General features: G+C 32.2%; 1 pseudogene; it reads left to right on the top strand.

Moving 5' to 3' along the window:
* Positions 1-5,995: 5,995 nt before the first annotated feature.
* The window catches only part of LOC145158094 (potassium channel SKOR-like), a 54,094-nt pseudogene continuing 38,997 nt past the window's right edge, over positions 5,996-21,092 (top strand).

Here is a 21,092-nt window from a genome sequence, read left to right as displayed (position 1 = left end):
AACATTTAGCGGAGTGAATTCAACATTATCAATGAGGTTTGCTTCTTTTCCTTTTCCTTTAATGGACTCTTGATAAAGTTGACAAAGATGTGCAGGTGTGCGACAGGTCCTTGACCAATGGCCTATGCTACCACATCTATAACATGAACCATCAGATTTTTGTGATGTCCCAGTGTCATGCCTTGTCACTTTGGCCTTATCTTGTGTGTGGACATTGTTTCTTTGTGAATATTGGTAATTATTCCTTTTCTGGCCACGACCACGATTATTACCTTGTCCACGACCAGAATTATGGTTCTGATTATGGCTTTGGTTTCGATTAAAATAGCCACGGCCTCGTCCTCGACCACTACCTCGCCCTCGTCCACGTGTATTGTTTCGATGACCATCAATATTTGTAGCATTTGCTTCAGGAAGTGCTACTGATCCCGTTGGACGAGATTCATGGTTTTTCATCAAGAGTTCATTGTTTTGCTCTGCAACGAGCAGACATGCATTCAGTTCAGAATATCTTGTGAACTTTTGCATCCGATATTGTTGCATCAAGGTAATGTTTGTTGCATGAAATGTTGAGTAAGTTTTCTCTAACATATCTTCATCAGTAACCTCTTGTCCACAATACTTGAGTTGTGATCATATTCTGAACAAAGTTGAGTTGTATTCATTTACTTTCTTGAAGTCTTGAAACCTTAGTGTTCTCCATTCATCTCTAGCATTTGGAAGTATAACTTCCTTTTGATGATCAAATCTTTCTTTCAAAAGATTCCAGATAATACTTGGATCAGTAACATCAAGATATTCAAATCTCAACATTTCATCAATATGCTTACGAAGGAAAACTTGTGTTTTTGCTTTGTCTTGTGCCAAGCAATTATTAAATTCATATATAGTATTTGAGATACCCATGGATTCAAGATGCATTTTTACATCTATCATCCATGGCACATAGTTTTTCCCACTAACTTCAAGTGCTGCAAACTCGAGCTTTGCAATGTTGGACATAATGTAACTATAAATTTTAAACAAAATAAAAATAAAAATTAAAATCCATTTATTTCAATAAATATTACACAAAAAAGAAGCGGTAAAGCTAACATTGCATACAAGCCTAAAAGTAGATGAAATTCCATATTATCTTCGATGTTAAGGATTTGGATGAAAAGTAACATGACTATTATAGTCATGATTATCATCACAAAAGGATGAATCATCTTGAAGCTTGATTTCTTGAAATTGATTTATTTGATAGAAGAGAAAAATATTTGTTGTGGGTAAAATAAGCAGGGTAAAGATGTTTATTTATGGTAAAAAAATATAGCCGTTGTTTTTGCTGTTTATAACCGTTGCATATATATTCTCGTTGTGTATATATGTATATGTATTTTATAAATCATATAATAAGACTTATAACTAATACATAATTTTACTAATTAGAAACATAAATAAATATTAGTAAATGTTTAAATAAAATTATGAAGAGTATCTAAAATATAAATAAACATTGACATATATAAATAAATATAATTTAAATGTTAGTATGCACAAATAAAAGTTAGTAGCATAATATAAATGTTAGTATGCATAAATAAAAGTTAGTTGCATAATGTAAATGTTAGTTTGCATAAATAAAAATTAGTTGCATAATGTAAATGTTAGTATAAAAATTAGAATACATAAAGAAATGTTAGTATAAGAAATAAAAATTTTTAGTAGTCCATAATGTCCATAATGTATAAGTTTCATTAATTCATTAGTATTATTATTATTTTAATATGATTGAGGTTTTTATAATTAGTAGTGTTTTTAATAAGTAATACATACCTTGATTAAGATAGATGTGATTTTCCACTTGTTTAATAACCTTGATTAAAGCTTTCGTGCTGATAACGTGTTATGAATTAAGCGTAATTAATGTAACTATAAATCAAACCAAACTAGTAAACTTTGATAATAACTTTAATTGAGAAGAAAGAATATTTAGAGAGAATATGGAAGTTATATCTCTTATAACTTTTTGGTGTGTTTCATTCTTTACAATGGAGGGGTATTTATACTACAAATTTTACTAACATATAATTGTAACTAGTTAGAAATGTTGACAAATTTACCATGCACCAATTATTATGTCATCCACCAATTATTTACAACACCACCAATTATTTACAACAATATATATATATTTCATTTAATTTGTCCTAAATATTTTTATTAGTTGTTTCAGGGGAATATTTTCTTTTCATACTGATTTTATATTTCTCTAAAGAAACCTTCAAAAGCATATGGAAATTAAATAGACCTTTTTACAAATGTTTTAATCTGTCTCATCTGTCTTTTCTTTTACATATTAATTTTATTTTATTAAATTTACTATTTGTTCATAACTTTTTACATACTACAAACATTAGGTGTTAATCTTTTTTATAATAAATAACTTTAAGTACATTTATCACTTTTTAGTGTTTTTAATAATCTAATTTCACTACTCATATTTACTCTTATCACAACCTATTTCTAAAGAATTGGTTAGTTGTTACTTATTGTAGAAGTTTCATGTAAAAAAATAGACAAAAAAAAAAAATGGAACAAATTTCTATCACGACGTATTTCTACAAAGTTGGTTGTTATAATAAATTAAGTTTACAAAGTAGGTGGTTATTCATTGTAATATTACATTTAAACAAAGAGAAAAATTATCATTTTGTGTTATTTGCCTTTGTGTTTTGATTAGTTTTTTCAATTTCAAACTATTAATGATGTTTTTGTTTGTCAACCGTGTTCTTACGGATTTAAACCTAGTTAGTAATAAAATAAAGACAAATATATTAGAGTTAAGATAATATTTTTTAGGGGCAATTACTAATCTAGCCAAATTAAGGAAGTGATTAACAATTTTTAGCAAAAAATTAGGATTTGTCCCAAACTAGCCCACGAAACTGTAGGTGGTTAAAATGACCTACTGTTTTGCCCATTTACCTACTGTTTTGATTTTAGTATATAAAGATTTTTTTTTTCATTTTTCACTACGAAACCGTAGACGAAAAAATGGTTTACTGTTTCCTCTGAGAAGTCTACTGTTTCCCAAAGAGTAGATTAAAAATGGTCTACTGTTTCGTCCAAAACCTACGGTTTTGGTTTTTTTTTTTTTTTTTTTAAATGAAAAAAAAAACTGCAATAAAGTCCCTACATATTGGCCTCATAATCGATTTAGTCCTTATATTTTTTTTATTCAATTAAGTCTCAAATACCGGTAATCGTATTCAATTTAACCCTTTGACCCGATCAACAGGTCATCCAACTTTCAAAAATTACATTTTTGGCCCAGATTTCAAAATTTATTACAAATTTGGTCCAAAATTTATACTTTTGTCCCAGATTTTAATTCTTTTTACAAATTTGGTCCAAAATTTACCCTTTTTGCCCAAATTTTAGAATTTTATTATGAATTCATCCTAACTTTAGTTTTTTTTACAACTTTTTTTTCTCAAAAATTTATTTCTAATATGTTTTTTCTTTATAAACTCATATTTATACAAAAAAAACATATTTTCACATAAAAATCTTATTTTTTCTATATAAAAACTTTTTTTTAAAAAGTTTTTGTATATGAAATATCTACTTATAAAAATAGGTTTGAATTATTTGTGTGATTTCTCTTAAAAAATCAATTAAGAAATTAAAAGTAACCCTAAATTATACTATCAAATTATAGTTTGTCAAAAGCTAGTTACACTCATTTTAATATTATTTATTTGTTCTTTAATCACATTTATAGGACAAATAATGCCAGTTCTTAATTGTAGTTCATAGAAAAAAACAATTTTATTAAAAAATTTCGACATCATGTTTTTGAGTAGGTTGTGATACTTTCCTTTTGAAGCTCAACTCAAGCATGTTTCAGGTGTTTGAGTAATTTTTTTTAACCAAACTCATGTGTAAATTCTTTAGAACTTTAGTTAAAGTATTCTATTGTGTTATTGATAGTTATAATATTTTATATATTTATGTTGCTATTGTATTTTTGGTCATTTCTCACTCCCCTAAAAACATGTTTGTTGATAATAAATTGCAACCGGTATTCCATATAACAGACATTAAAAAATAAAGGAAATACAAGATTATAAATAATCCAAGTAAGAAGAGGTTGATTGGCAATAAAAAATCACAACCTAGATCAGACATGTGCCATGAATGGATATGTTTTATTTAGATAATATATTTATTAAAAAGTTATAAAAAATATATCAAAGTTATGATTTTAACTTTTTTCTTACAAAAATTTCTTACAAATAAAATATAATATTATTATATTATATATATTTTAAACTTTCATATATAATGTAACTAGTTTAAACTTTCATATAAATGTGATTAAAGAACAAATAATCCAAACCTGTTTTTATAATTTAGGGTTACTTTTAATTTCTTAATTGATATTTTAAGAGATATCACACAAATAATCCAAACCTATTTTTTAAAAAAAGTTTTTATATAAAAAAAATAAGATTTTTATGTGAAAATATGTTTTTTTTTGTATAAATATGAGTTTATAAAGAAAAAACATATTAGAAACAATTTTTTGAGAAAAAAGTTGTAAAAACAAATAAACTTAGGATGAATTCATAATAAAATTCTAAAATTTGGGCAAAAAGGGTAAATTTTGGACCAAATTTGTAAAAAAATTAAAATCTGGGCCAAAAGTGTAAATTTTGGATCAAATTTGTAATAAATTTTGAAACATGGGTCAAAAATGTAATTTATAAAAGTTGGATGACCTGTTGACCGGGTTAAATGGTTAAATTGAATACAATTACCGGTATTTGAGACTTAATTGAATAAAAAAATATATAATTAATAAATCGATTATGATGCCAATATGTAGGGACTTTATTGTAGTTTTCCCAAAAAAAACACTAACTTTTACTGTAAAAGAGATTTTTCTTTTAATATATAGTAGGTACGATATAGTAGTTAAAAAGTTAGTGTTTTTTTTTATTTAAAAAAAAAAACTCAAAACCGTAGGTTTTTAGACGAAACAGCAGATCATTTTTAATCTACTCTTTGGGAAACAGTAGACTTCTCAGAGGAAACAGTAGACCATTTTTTCGTCTACGGTTTCGTAGTGAAAAATGAAAAAAAAATCTTTATATACTAAAATCAAAACAGTAGGTAAATGGTCGAAACAGTAGACCATTTTAACCATCTAGGGTTTCGTGGGCTAGTTTGGGACAAATCCTAATTTTTGGCTAAAAAGTGAGAAGTCATTAATGAATTTGGTTAGATTAGTAATTTTCCCTATTTTTTTTATAGATTAGAGCCGAAAATCATGTTTTCATCAATATGTGGACGTGTCGTATTGAATTTTCACAAAAAGTTAGACTAGTAGGGTGTTTGGGATTACTTTTAAGCATCAAAATGCTTTATTGTAGAAGGACTTTTTGTAGAAGACTTTTTGAAAAAGAAAGATTTTTAAAATGTGTTTTGATTGACAAAATGACTTTTGATTTAACTTTTAAAGGTAAAAACAACAAAAAGTCATGATTTTGTAACTTTTAAAAGCTCCTTATTTTCCAAAAGTCATTTCTAAAAAATCTTTTGAATTATCCAAACAGTTTTTGACATTTTTTACTTTTTGGAAAAATTAAAAGCACAAATGTTATTTTAAAAGCAACCAATGTTATTTTAAAAGCAACCCAAACACGCTCTAAAGTATGAATTCGACGAAACCAGATCAATTCATTAATTTACTCAAAAATAAAAAAATAAAAAAATAAAAAAATAGAAATTTATAAAATCTCATGATTTGAATGGAAATGATGACTCATTCACCTCTCTAGGTGTAGGCATGCATACGGCATACCTGTTACAAAATAGAATGGACGAAACAGCCCATGATCATTATGTAGAAGTAATTTTAAAACTAGGGCAACAATGTAATTACATATTAAGAAAAGCAAAAGCATGCAGTACCAGGTTCTCTCTCTAGACACCTTTCTCTGACAAAATCGTCGCACAGAATCTTTTATCACTTTGGCAAGTTATCACACCATTTTATAGGGTTTGTAATCAATGTGTTCATCTATTGCAGTTGCGCCTGTTATGGTATAAACCTATAAGCCAGGTATGTAAACTGTTCTTCATTCTGTGGACTATGATTTATGAAGGAAAGCATGTATATTGAAGTATTTGTGTTCTTTGTTATATGTATGATCTGTTCTGTTTGTGTGTATTCTGTTCTCCTTTTCTTTTTGTTGGTTGATTAGAGTTTTCAATGCGTGTTTTATGTGATGCTTATTATCCATATTTTCTTTGACTATTAAACAATCTTTGATTTAACGGTCAAACACGGAACCCACCTTCATGTGCTAAACAATCCTTGAATTAAGCCGCCTTTATGCGCTTATTAACCTAACAAAATGTCCAAATCTAGAGTAAGGCAATCGTAAGTGACGGTGGACAGAAGCAGAGAACACAACAAGAAAAAGGGAAAAATGTTTTGTCGATTGTTACAATTTCGATTTTGAAGAGGGAGGAGGGAACTGTTTGATTAGGGTACAAATAGGTTTATTCACAACTGAAAAATTGGTCGATTAGTGTTTTTGGATGCCTCAATATTCTATGGTTCCATCTATGTACAGAAACCGACATCAACAAATGTATGTTTTACTATGAAAATTCTTGGGTTCTTTACTGATTTTATTGATTGGATTGTTGGTTTAATTTTCTTCTTATAAGAATATACATCGCATGTATCTTTTTCTTGCTCGTTATGTGCATTGTACATGTATATAACCAAAAAATGATATGAAAGTATTGTTAGAAGTAAATTATATATATTTAGTTGATTTTAATAATTAAAAGCTAGTTGGGTGTTACTGTTACAGGTTTTCCATATTCCAAGCCGCATGGAACACGGGTAATTATAGGAACATATTCCTAGTTTTAATAAATTATGAAAACCAGTAGTTTCTTATAAATCCTATATATGAATGTAGAGTGGCCGCCATAGTCTTCCCTTATCTTTCGGACCAGGGATGCTATTTGGAAGCATGACTTTTGCAGAAAAGGAATGTTTCCTGGGTTATGTTGAAGAAAATGAGGAAATGTTAGTTTACATCTTAATTCAAGCTTGATTGCAAATTTAGATTTTAATTTTTATTTTGGTTATATTTCATTTTTTCTTTTTCTTTTTATATGGTTTAAACAAGCACATAAATATATGATTATGGTTTAGTGGCTATGACATATCATCAATGAGATACGCTACAAAACATGGCCTTAGAAAGGTTGTGGAAAACCTTGATGCTATTGGTATTCATGTTCTTGCTCCACATGTAATTGACCAAGGGTAATAGATGTAATATATTTCTAATTTAAATTTTGAAAAACCAAATTTTGATTAATTCTATACATTAATATAAGTTGGTTGTGATAGTGTATTGTAAGCTAAAGAATAGAGATTTTGATTGGAATGCAAACTTTTTCGTACAAAACGCTGACTTCCTGAAAGATCAAACCAAAGAAAGGTTGATTCAACCTTTGTTTGGAATTAGTTCTCAATTTTTCTTGTTTAATTATGTTTTGTTTTTTTCCCAGTTTCTATCCCCAAGTTTTTTTTTGTTAATTTAAGACTTGTTGTGTAATAAAGCAATTATAACTATATCACAAAATATTAGGAAGTTTAAAAAATTAATTTTTTCCAAATTAATAACACTGTTTTAGTTGGCTTTTTTTTTCTTCAGAAAACCCCAAAGAATGTTAGTTAAAGACTTTATTTTATATTCTATTTTATTTTTCAAAAATCAACATTTGTTTGAATACTATATATATATATCGACTTTTTAGACATGTTTGAATACTATTTTTGGTTTTTTTTCTTTTATAGTATTTAGTCTTATATTGACCTCGTTAAGGAATAAAGGGCATCCAACATGTGCCATGAGTTATTCTATAATCCGCAACCTCAAAAATATAATTTATAGTATTATTGCCAAAAAGGTTGTTGAAGAACCTGCAAGAGATGGTCTTTTCGTATATGATGATGGGTAATAATAGTATTATATTCTTAAATTTCAGTTTTGGATTTATTTATTTATTTTTATTTTATAGATCGTATCTATGAATATAGGTTGGGAGCGATAGTCTTTTGTTATCTGATGGACAGAGATTGTGAGTAGGAGGAAAGGTATTGTTTAATGAAGGCAATGTTCCAGGATGACGATGTGAAAGATGAGGAAACGGTAGTTCATACATGATTATGATTTAGTTATCAGTTCCTTTACATACATGCATACATACATATGTACGTACGTCGTCGGTTGTATGTCATATAAGTGTACGTCGTACATACATACACACACGTACGTACACACACGTACGTACACACATGTACGTACGCACATACACACGTATGTACATACGTACATACACGATATTCATGAGAAGATAATTATATAGTAATTATGTTTGGACTAATTTTTTTTTTATCTTTCACATCATTCCGAACCTTGCCTTCATTAGATAATACCCAGTCTCCTACTCACAACCCTTGTCCGTCAGATGACAAGAGACTATAGCTTCTAATCTACATTCATTGATAGGATCTATAAAAAACTATTTTTCCAGAATTGAAATTTAAGAATATGATACTATTATTACTCATCATCATATATGCCAAGACCATCTTTTGCAGGTTCTTTAGCAATCTCTTTAGCAATAATGTTGTAAATTAGATTTTTGAAGTTGTGGGTTATAGAATAACCCATGGCACACGTCGGATGCCCTCTATTCCATAACCTATTCCATAACCAGGTCATTATAAACCCATGAAGAAAACAAAACTAGTATTCAAACATGTCTAAAAGGTTGATATATATAGTATTCAAACAAAAGTTGATTTTTGAAAAATAAAAATAGAATATGAAAATTAGGTCTTTAATTAACATTCTTTTGGGTTTTCTGAAAAAAGCCAACCACAATAGTGTACTTAATTAGGAAATTGGTTTTTTAAACTTTCTAATATTTTGTGATATAGTTATAATTGATTTATTACACAATAAAGTTTGAAAATTAACACAAAAACCAGAAATGCAAACGGGAAAAAAACGAAATATAATCAAACAAGAGAATTAAAAACTAATTCTTAACAAAGGTTGAACCAATCTATCTCCATTTTGATCTTCACTGAAGTCAACATTTTGTGCGAAAAGGCTTGCATTCCAATCAAAATCTATTCTTTAGGACACAATGCACTATCGCAGCCAACCTATATTCATGTATAGGATTAATCAAAATATGGTTTCTCAAAATTAAAATTAGAAATATATTATAATTATTACCCTTGGTTAATTACATGTGGAGCAAGAACATGAACACCAATAGCATCAAGGTTTTCCACAATCTTTCTAAGGCCATGTTTTTGTAGCGTATCTTATTGCTAATATGTCGTGCCCACTGAACCACAATCATATAATTATGTGCTCGTGTAAATTGAAAAAAATGAAATATAACCAAATACCAAATATGAGCACTGAAATCTAAATCTGTAATCAAGCTTGAACTAATAAGATGTAAACTAACCTTTCCGCAACATAACCCGGGAAAATTTCTTTTTCTGCAAAAAGCCATGACAATTATAGCCACTCAAACTTTGGAGACATCGATCTTTGGAAACACTATATTAACATATTTATATATTTCACTTATTACTATGGCAACTGTGGGTAAGTTCCTTCACGCCAGGGAAATCTTTTTGCTTAAAACTCTGATAATGTGAAGGTTGAATGAATGTGCTTTTTCTTGTACAGGATATGGTGATATCCATCTAGTCAATTTAAGAGAGATGGTATTCGTAATGTTTTATGTCTCATTTGATATGGTTCTTGGTGCTTATTTGATCGGTAACATAACAACTCTAATTGTCAAAGGATCAAAGACAGAAAGATACAGAGATAGAATGAAAGATCTTGTTAAGTATATTGATAGAAACAGATTAGGGAGACATATCCAGTTAAATCAAAACTCACTTGCGGCTACACTATTCGTGCCTATTCATGCCAAGATTTGGAAAAGAGAATTCTACAGAATTCATACATGTTTATTATCATGTTATCATCTATATTAAACAATGTCATCATTTGTTGTAGATATTAGAAACTCTATATAAGTCATACATTGAGAAGGTTTCTCTTTTTAGTGGATTCTCTTTGGAATTTTTATCAATCAAATTGTAAGTTCTTTTCTATACCATTTTGGAAACTTAGGAGTCCTTACTTGGATCCATTTTAACATCTGAAATACTAGTATCACAGTTAGATATGTCCAACTTCTTTATATGTCGATAACATATGCATCTTAATGGGCCGCTCCTCTGATCCTCTCTTACAGGTAACTAGAGTGCAAGAAGAATTTTTTCTTCCAGGAGAAGTCATAATGGAACCTAGGATTGTTGTTGATCAACTTTATTACGTTCGTCATGGCAATCTGGTATCACTTCCTACCATATATCGTGTTATTTATCAAATTAAAGTATGTATCTGCTTCACTACATCATTTAACTATTTCTAAACTAGCTAGTTTGTTATACCGTGATATTTCATACTCCATTAGATTGATAAATCAATTTTTTTTTAATTACTACAGGAAGAGGTGGTTATATGTGAAGATGGATATGAAGAAATAGTATCAATTCTGAAACCTCATGACTCTTTTGGGATGTTTCAATTCTATGCAATGTTTCCCAATCATACACGGTGCGAGTTCGTGACCTTAGTTGAATTTTACGGAAAACAGTCTTTCTTAAATATCATTGACATATTTTCATGATGCACAAAAGATTTTGATCAACCTACGAGAGTTGCTAACTTAGTGTATTACATGCTCATATGTGTCCTTTTTAGCGAACATCTACATTATTTCTTTACATTTATGTTGAGTGCCATCTAAACTAGTATATGCTGCCAGGGAAAAGAAAGTTGATGCTCAAATGAAGCATTTGGTGGAAGATATTAAATCTCATATTCGAATGCAAGAGGCAGAACTTACACTCATCTAAATCATTTAATTCGAGCTGAAGCTGAACCAAATAAGAAAAATTATGATGGGAGGTCACGACTGGTATGTTTTTTCATATAACAGCCCTCATATGTAGTAGAAATTAAAAGGACATGTAAAACACTTTCTAACAAGTTTTTGGCATGAATAGCATCTTGTTGCATCAATAAGACATGAAAATATCACTAATTTCCAAATTCAACAAGAAGTGGAAGTTAACATTTCAGGTAAATTTAACTCCCTTGCCTTTTGATTTTTTATTCTAGTGTTTGAGGTTTTCCACTAATTTGAACTACTCTACTTCATTTCATCTTACATACAGATAATTATGGAAACACGCCCTTATTAGAAGTGTTGCGGAGTACATAGATGATCAGAACCGTTTATGGACAAGTGGGAGAAAGACAAACGGGCCAAAAGAGGCCCAACTTAAAATGGACATAACTTCTGATCCGTAAGGAATTTTGAGGCGAGCGATATATCGATGGAAAGGTATCGACGGGCTGGAGCTCCTCTCAGGTGACAAAGTCAAACCTGCCACACGATTGACCTCAAATTCCATTGTTTAGGCCCCCAAATCTTAGTTTTCCATAATTTTCGAACAATTTCCGTTTTTATTTTATTTTGTTTTAATGGCAGAATATCTGTTTTTCTTATTATCTGAAATTCCGTTTCCTATTTAGAAAGTTATTTATTAGAATTTATTGTCAATTTCAGTTTTCCAAATTTAGCATCATCCTATATAAAGGGTTATTGTAAGCCTTTAGAGGCAACTTGATTTTCAGTAATAAAAATGCTTTAAGTTTCTCTCTATTGTTTGCTTTTGTTCTGTGTCAAGAAGCCATCAAGAGAGGACATGATAAGATTGCTTCCTTACTAGTATTGAAGGTAGATGATATTGGTAGTTTCCTATGTTTATCTGTGGTAAGAGGGGACATAGATTGGATCAGACGGATGCTGTCAATTGGTATTGATCCAAACTCAAAACACTATGACTTTAGAATTCCACTTCATGTAGCCACCTCACAAGGATCTTACATAATAACAAAGTTTCTACTCGTAGTAAGGCCAATGTTTTATCAAAGGATAGGTATAATTTTGTGATCCACCATGTTTTAAAATTGTTAATTAATTAATTAAAGATAGAGACAAAGATAAATACACTATAACATACATTATGATCTATGTAAATGTGCAAATGGGGTAACACTCCACTTGATGAAGCTAGATTAACCGGAAACAAGGTATTGATGAAATTATTAAAAGAATCCAAATCTTTTCAATTGTCATAATCCCCTTCAAGCTCTCAGGAACCAACAGTATTTGAAATCATTGACTTCCTTGAGTGATAGACTTTTTCAAAACATCAATTTGTGCTAAAGATTGTTACCTATCCAATATTCATGTATTTCAAACATGTAAGTACAATATGAGAGAAAAAGTATTGTCAAACAAAATCATAGTTTCAAGAATGCATAAGTTTGGACAAATTGTGGAAATGTAAATACAAAAGAAACAAAAGGCATCACACTTGACAGTTTGTCTAAAATCACCCATTTTTTGAAAGCTCTTTAGAGTTCAATTGTTTTTGCAAGAAATATGATATATATGCCACAAAAAATCAATTATGATGGTTCGATAAATTAGTCACCCATATCGTATAACAATAAAGTTGTGCATGCTATAGTTAGCATTTTGCCCATTTTAACTTGTTCTAGTCTAATATAAAAGTCAAAACCTCTCTTTGATTAATCATGGTATAGACGTTGTCTTTGCCTTTCTTGCTTCAAGTTTTTTTTTTTTTTTTTTTTTTTTTTTTTTTTTTTAATCTGGAGATCTAGCTAATAATGAGTTTATCGACATTCAATGACAAATAAAACTAAACAAAAGAAATGTACAGTGTTAGACATCTACATTATCCGGAGTAAATCAATTGCTTGGAATCCACTGAAAGTAGTGAAACACTTTCAAATTGAAATATTTTGATGGTACAATTCGAAAATTTAATTGGATAAAACTTAGTGGTTTGTGAATAGAGAGTATGCAAAATGTTATGTTCTTGTGTGTACCAAAATTATGACAAAAAACGGATTAATCACTTCTATGTATGAAAACTGCCTAAACTATCACAAGGCAGTTTCCAAACTGTCATAAAACTGCCACTAAAACAGGTTCTAGATAAGGGTCAAGATAAATGTCAAAACCGGCCAGAGGCTTTACCCCTTGGGCCCTGCTACAGGTTGCCACCCCTTGAAAATATATTTTTACTAGCTTGTGTCGTATCCTTCAATAAACATATCAAAGCAAAGTCCCAAACTTCTTGAAGCGGCTAAACTTCATGCTTATATAGGTAGTCCTTTTATTCTTAAACCTGCAAACACAATTTTTCAAAAGAACTATTCAAATATAAAATTTCAAACTTATTTACTTGCAGTACTAAACACATACATTGGGATAATTTTAATAATGTGTTACAATTTTCAAATATCAAGCTTTCCACATTGCATTCAACCTCTAACATTACATTAGATGAGAATTGGTTATCTTAATATGAAAGATTTCAGATAGACTTTGAGCCCATCCCTAAAGCCGCTGTGTGCACAAGTTCTTTAGTTAACCCATTTGTTATATGATCGGCTAAATTCAATTGAGTTCTCACAAACTCAATAGATATCACACCATGCATGATGAGATCACGAATCATGCTATGTCTAACACCTAAATGTGTAGACTTTCTGTTATACACTTGACTATCAGCCTTAGCTAATCTAGCAACACTATCACACCTCATAGAAATGGTAGATATCAGTTTGGGCCATAATGGAATTTCAAATATCAAATTCCTTAGCACCCACCTTCTTTACCAGCAACAGACAATGCTATAAATTTAGACTCCATGGTTGAGCTTTTAATACAAGTTTGTTTCTTGGATGCCCAAGAAATGACACCTCCTCCAAAAAGGAATAACCAACCACTTATAGAGGAGTATCCTCTCAATTGGTAATCCACCTGACATCTAAATATCCTTTGAAAACATAAGGGAATCCATTGTATGTCAAACCATAATCCATGGTTCATTTCAAATACTTGAACACTTGATTTAAAGCTTGCCAATGATGTGAACTAGGATTGCTAGTATACATACTACACATTCCTACATCGTATGAAATACAAGGCCTAGTGCTAATCATGGAATACATACGACATCTAATAGCTCTTGAGTATTCAAGCCGAGACATTGGAGCTCCGTTATTAGGTAGAAGCTGATTTGGATTTATAGGAGTGCTAACAAAAGAACAATCTTCAAAATTAAACTTTTTCCAATATCTTCTCAATGTAATGAGATTAAGAAATTTAAACTCCATTGTTTCCTTGTTTTATTCTTATACCAAGAATCATCCCAACCTCCCTCAAGTCTTTCATATCAAAACTAGATGATAGTAATTTCCTTGTTTTATCAACTTGATCTAGATCAGTACCAAAAATCAAAATATCATCTACATATAGACAAATTATAACTCCTCTATTAGAAGTATCAATTTTTTATACACACACACACACTTGTCAGCATGGTTTAATGCAAAACCATTAGACAAGCCAACTTCATCAAACTTTTTATGCCATTGTTTTGGTGCTTGTTTCAGACCATACAATAATTTCTTCAACTTTCTCACCTTGTTTTCATTTCCAAGAATCACAAACCCTTTCGGTTGTTTCATGTAAATCTTCTCATCTAATTCACCATTCAAGAATATAGTTTTCACATCCATTTGGTGAATTACCAGATTTTATGTGTAACAACCGAGAAAATTAGGTCATCGTTCACCGTCTCCGTCACCGTGAACACCCTTGTTAAAAGACCTAATGTATGGTGTTCCATCCTTTTCAGGCAAATAAACTTTTCATACTTAGAATTGTATACGGGATACCCTTTTTATTTCCAATAAACATTGATCGTTAACGAAACACTAATTGCAATGCGTAAGTAACGACTTAATACATTAAAAGTAAGATTTATGTATTAAGTGTTTTCATGAAAAAATAAAACTCTAAACAGATAGCACATGTTAACATGATTATGTAGATGTAAAGAACATCGAAAACGGAGATCGTACGCGAAAGTTACACCATTTTAAGCAAACAAATCAGTTATATAACTGAGTTTTCCGTAAACGAACGTTGAATTGATTCGTTATGTTAGCTACACATCTCGTTAAGTATTTCTGAGCACGTTTTAGGACTTAGACTATAAAAATAACCGAATTGAAATTTTGAACACGCTTTTAAACTAGTTTCATGTTTAGTTAAAAAATTTCGTTCACATATTTGGAACCACCAATATTCGGTATTTTGGCTACACATAATAAATCCAGACTATTCCTCTTTTAACGTAAATAGCCCTTGGAATTCTCGAGAAGGAAAAACTACAAAATTGCAACCCCAGTCGTACCCGTGATGATACTTAGGCTATGTTTGGCGTACTAGCTGAAAAGCTAGTTGTGAGCTGAAAAGCTAGCTGTTAAATAAAAAGCTAACTGATAGCTAAAAAGCTAGCTGATAAAAAATAAAGTTTGGTAAAACTAGCTGAAAAGCTAGCTGAAATATATAAAATTACATAAAAGGACATGTAGGAGTATGCGTTTCCATAATTAATTAAGGGGTGTATTTGGAAAATTTTAAAAAAGCTCCTAAAAAGCTAGTCTAAGTAGCTTTTCAAAAAGCTAGCTTATAAGCTACTTTTTGGCTTACCAAACACGACAACATAAAAAAGCTCGAAAAATAAGCTAGCTTATCAGCTAGCTGTGGCGCGCCAAACACAGCCTTAATCAAAACTGGATCATATGTGCATGCCTATCAACGACCCTACTTTATACTATAACCTTGTTGGCGGTCTTCAATATTTGACATTTATGAGACCATATATATATATATATATATATATATATATATATATATATATATATATATATATATATATATATATATATATGAGTAGGATCAAATGAGAACACCTAAGATGTTGAGAACGCGAGAACAGATCTGGACCATCTAATTTTTAAGATGTGTGGCTATAATTAATTGTTATTTTTCTAATTATTAATACATTTAAATTTTAATTTTTAAATTAAAGAAAATTATAAAGGCTATTAAGGTAAATAAGCATTACCCTAATTTTGTAAACTCCTATAATTACTCTCTGCCTCTCTATTTCTCGACCTAATCTCATAGAGCATTAAATCGACATCTTCAACATATCACCGCCTTATCCCTACGCCACCATCAGACCTCGCCATCACCAAAACCCTCCAAGGCTTCAACGCCAAATCGGCCCCCTGCAACTCGATCTCCAATCGTTCTCATACAACTCGATTTTAGTTCATCGATATTCATTGGAGATTCTAGACCTGCATCCTTGAATTCGATGAAACAGAAGCGGAAGGGAAGAGAAGATGATGGCGGAGATGTTGAAGATGACCGCATTGAAGAAGAACGGAGAAACAGCAAGAAATACAAAGGGGACGAAGAGAACAGTGGAGCAGGAGGGATTTAAAAAATTAGCGGTTAATGAAAGGATGACCGAATTCAATATGGAGGATCGAATGAGGTATTATTCACTTGTAGTACCCTGACTTCATCTTAAATTTTCTCATAATTGACGCGTCTATGAGGAATGCGATATAATCGGAATCTTTGACTCATTTGAGATAATTTTTAAGTTCAGTTTTGATTAATAGATGTTTATTAGGTCTTGGCAGTTCACGTTCATACTCTTACCTGTGTTCTTTTTTTTTCGCTAGTTAAAAACCATATTTAATTTATATATGTTCTGAGAATCTATGAGGTTCGAAGCATTCTTGATCTATTGCTCTATGATACTTTGTTTACTGCGGTTCCCGTTTTAGCACTAGAATTCTGATCTTCTGTCTGCTTCTCTGTTCGTCTCCCCTGATGCATTAATCTTAGAGAAATGATTCAGAATTTCGTATGATTTCATTTTCATCCCTTCTTATTGTTCTAACTCTTGTTCATATATTATGAATGTGACTGTTAATTTATCAATATAAATTTAGTTGTAATCTTATATGAATACGATGTCAAATGTCTTATTTTGTAGTTAATCATCAATGAATATAAGTATATTGTAACTGCATGATTTTATACATTAATGATTTATGTTTTGAACAAATGTAATTTAGAGCTTGATGTTTCGAAGAAGGATAACCGTAAAGCATGGAAATGCAGCGCTCTTCGTTTCTATATGTATGATAGCAACAAGAAAATTGGAAGAAAAAAAACAATGTTATAAGAATTTATTTATGATTCACTTTATATTCATTTATGAATATAACTACTGAAAAGATAGGAATTTAGATGTATTTTGTATTATGGTAAATGTATTCATGTATGATTAGAGTTGTATTCATTTATGATTGTAATTAGAGGCGTATTTATTTGTAATGAAATGATGAATTCTTAAACATTTTTTGATATCAATTCATGAACAAAAAACAAAAGACAAATCCAGTCACGACATTTTCATTTATGAATATGACACTATTTGATAAAATTAAATCATAAAATTAGTAAATTGTTATATATTTTTAGTCAATTGTATACTCAATAAATTAGTTTAATATTTATTCATTTAAGGAAAAGAATCACGTAAAGCAAAATAAAATCATTTGAAATTGATATTTTTTTTTCTCTTTCATTAATGATATAAAGAAAATGGACAAAAAAAATCCTTTTTTTTGGTAACAGTCAGTTGGAATCCAAAAAATTTAGGAAAATATCATTTTATTTTATTTTTTATAATTTAATTAAAAGACAAGTTTACCTATATGCCTTTATATATTGATTGGTTCAGAACTGTTCTTGCGTTCTCAACCTTTTAGGTGTTCTAATTTGATTATTTCCCTATATATATATATATATATATATATATATATATATATATATATATATATATATATATATGTTCAAATGAGAACATTTTTGGATTGAGAACATTTGAGAATATTTTTTGCGTATCACATTAAAATACCCACCCATCCTACCCCCACACCACACCATGCGTCATATTTTCATTTATCATAATATATTACATCTCAGTTGAAACTGCACCACCAAGACTGCCGGACCGCCACCTACCGTCGTCAGACCGCCAATCGATGTCGTCGGAGTGCCGCTGCATCAAATCTTCATTAAATGCCGCTGCAAACCACTTCCAATCGTCTCTTCTCTTCCTAAACCAGCTCCTTTTGCGGCTCATCTTCCTCCACCAGAAAGGTACCTCGCTAGATACTAACTTGTCGGAAATCACCTCGTTCTCATCTCATTTCCGATCTCGTTTTCATCATCAGTTCTAGTTTCATCCACCTCCATGAGTCACCGGATCTGGATTTTAATTGTAACATCCCAAAATTCAAGGCCAAAAATTTTCGTTTTAATTAAGTTATTACATAAAACCATCAGTATAAAAACATCCATAATAGCATCTCATGTCAAAACCAAAGTGTTAATAGTCAATCATGTTATCATAAAATAATATCAGAGTGTAATCCCAAGGATCTTATGTGCGGAAAACATAGTGTGATGCGCTGCGATTGAGCCGGCTCCTTTCTTTTGAAAACGAAGTACCTGAAACCAAAACTGAAAACCGTAAGCACGAAGCTTAGTGAGTTCCCCCATCATACCACATACCATACAACACACATACTGCCAAGTATATCCGGGTGTTGGCCTACCCCTTCGGTTTCTTTCAACCAGTATCCGGGGATTGGTGCACCCCCTATCACTACCACATAATAACATAGAATAACATACATAAAATATTGTCAGGCATATCTGGGTGCCCGACCTACCCCTTCGGTATCTTTCAACCGGTAACCGGGAGCTAACCTCCCCTTTGGTATCTTTCAACCGGTAACCGGGGACTATTTCACCCCTACCACTACCACATAATATCATAACATAACGTACTGTTAGGCATGCATGGGTTCTGACGACCCCTTCGGTATCTTTAAACCGGTATCCGGGGATTATGTCACCCCTGCTACTACTAACACATATACAGAGCATCCTAGCACATAAAGCATATCAGATAGATGCAAACCAGACAATTATCACAAAGACAATCATCTCATATAGTCACATACTAGTGGGACGACATTGGTGCCTTAGACCCACTTCTACTGGAAGGGAACTAACCTCATACTGCTGAAGTCCCGCAGACACAACCCCAGCTGCTGGATGACAGATTCTCGATTTGTCAATATCAAAACATCACCCAATTAATAATTGGGTCCCAACACATAACCATAAGTTCTTGGAGTAACAGGCTACATTACCCCCATCTAGGCTTGATTCAAGCACAAGGCCCAATCCAAAGGCCCGAAAGTCAAACTAGGAATCAAAGCCCAACATATGGCCCAATTTTTCCACATTGGGCCCAAACCTTTACATGTGTTATTCAAAGGCCCAACCAAAAGTCCAGTCCAACATTCAACGTTCTAATGGCCCAATATCTCATAATCATGAAGGCCCAATTATGGCCCACCTATGGCCCAATTTTCCAAATTGGGCCCAACCCCTCATATGGGCCTTACCCTAAAGCCCATCAACATATTATAGTCCATATGATCATTCCTGGATGACCCATTAATAACCCAATTACCAAGCCTAATGGAAATGCCTAACACAAAGCCCAAGTGAAATTAGGGTTTCACATAAAATGACAATTAGGGTTAAGTGTTTCTCACTTAACCCATTAAGGACTTAATCCATTAAGTCCATCACTCTACTAGATAAGTCATATGGTGTGATTGGGCTTACTACACAATTCCATTCCAATGGCCCAAATGTGGGTCCCGATAAGTCCAAGCCCATAATTCCAAAAGTAGGGTTTTCTAAACCCTAATTAGGGTTTTCAAACCATCATAGCCCAATAGGCCCAAAATCAAGGCCTTAAGCCCATTAGGGTTTCCTTAGGTCAATTAGGGTTTTGCTAGCCCCATTAGGGTTTCACTAATCGGGCACCACCCACTACCACCTCGGCTAGTGGTGGTCAACGGTGACACACGGCGGCGACCATCGCCTCATGGTGGTGGTTAGGGTTTCTAGTCCAATCGAGTCCAAGAATCCCAAACGACATCCAAACACAAATAAGCACACTGCCACCCAACACGACGGCCGGTGGTGGCAGGAGGCGGCAGCCACCACCCTACGGTGGTGGTCTTGAGTTTCATTTCCATTATTCCTTTTTTTTACATCATACAATGCAACATATCAAATAATATACACACACACACTAAAAACAAACGCACACAGCCACCTAATGGTGGCCGACGGTGGCAAATGGCGGCAACCACCACCCTATGGTGGTGGTGATGCCTTTTCCGAGAACTCCAACCATACACACACACACTCACCAACTGAAACGCATACATCTTCACGTCTTTTCTCGGAAAGGGAAGCCATCCACCCGCCTGGTGGCGTATGGCGGCGGCAGTGAGGATTTTACGATGGCAGCCACACACACACGCGAGCATTCAACCCATGAACCAACAACAATTTGTCTTCAACGGAGATAGCAGCAGTAGCGTCATCGGGCGATGATGGTGGCGGATGCCGGTTTCTTGATGTGGAGAGGAAACAGGAGAAAAAGGCAACCGGAACAGCGCCGACAGCTGCCTTACGCAGCTAAGAACGGTGGCAGAATAAGTAGGAGAAGAATGGCGACTTAGAACAGCAGCAACAGCCGCGGTATCGATCCCGTTCGTCGTCGGAGCCTCAAGAGGTCGTCGGTGGTCTTGTCGGTCGGAACACGAGTGTGAAGGGGTGGTGGTTCACGTCTTCAACGGCAGCAGCCAGCAGGGCAACGCCGGTGGTGGAGGCATAAGGGTGGCAGCGGCGCCGGAGACAAAGGAGTATAAGGTGGCGGCTGGATGTCAACCTTAAGGTTAGGGTTTCGGGAGGGATATATACCCGACGCCTTCCCAAGCTTTCTCCATAATGTCACGTTTGGTCCCTCCCATCCCTTT

Source organism: Lactuca virosa, chromosome 2 (assembly GCF_052849685.1).
Source record: "Lactuca virosa cultivar CGN04683 chromosome 2, Lactuca_virosa_CGN04683_v6, whole genome shotgun sequence".
Taxonomy (NCBI): domain Eukaryota; kingdom Viridiplantae; phylum Streptophyta; class Magnoliopsida; order Asterales; family Asteraceae; genus Lactuca; species Lactuca virosa.
This window is presented reverse-complemented; position numbering and strand designations above follow the sequence as displayed.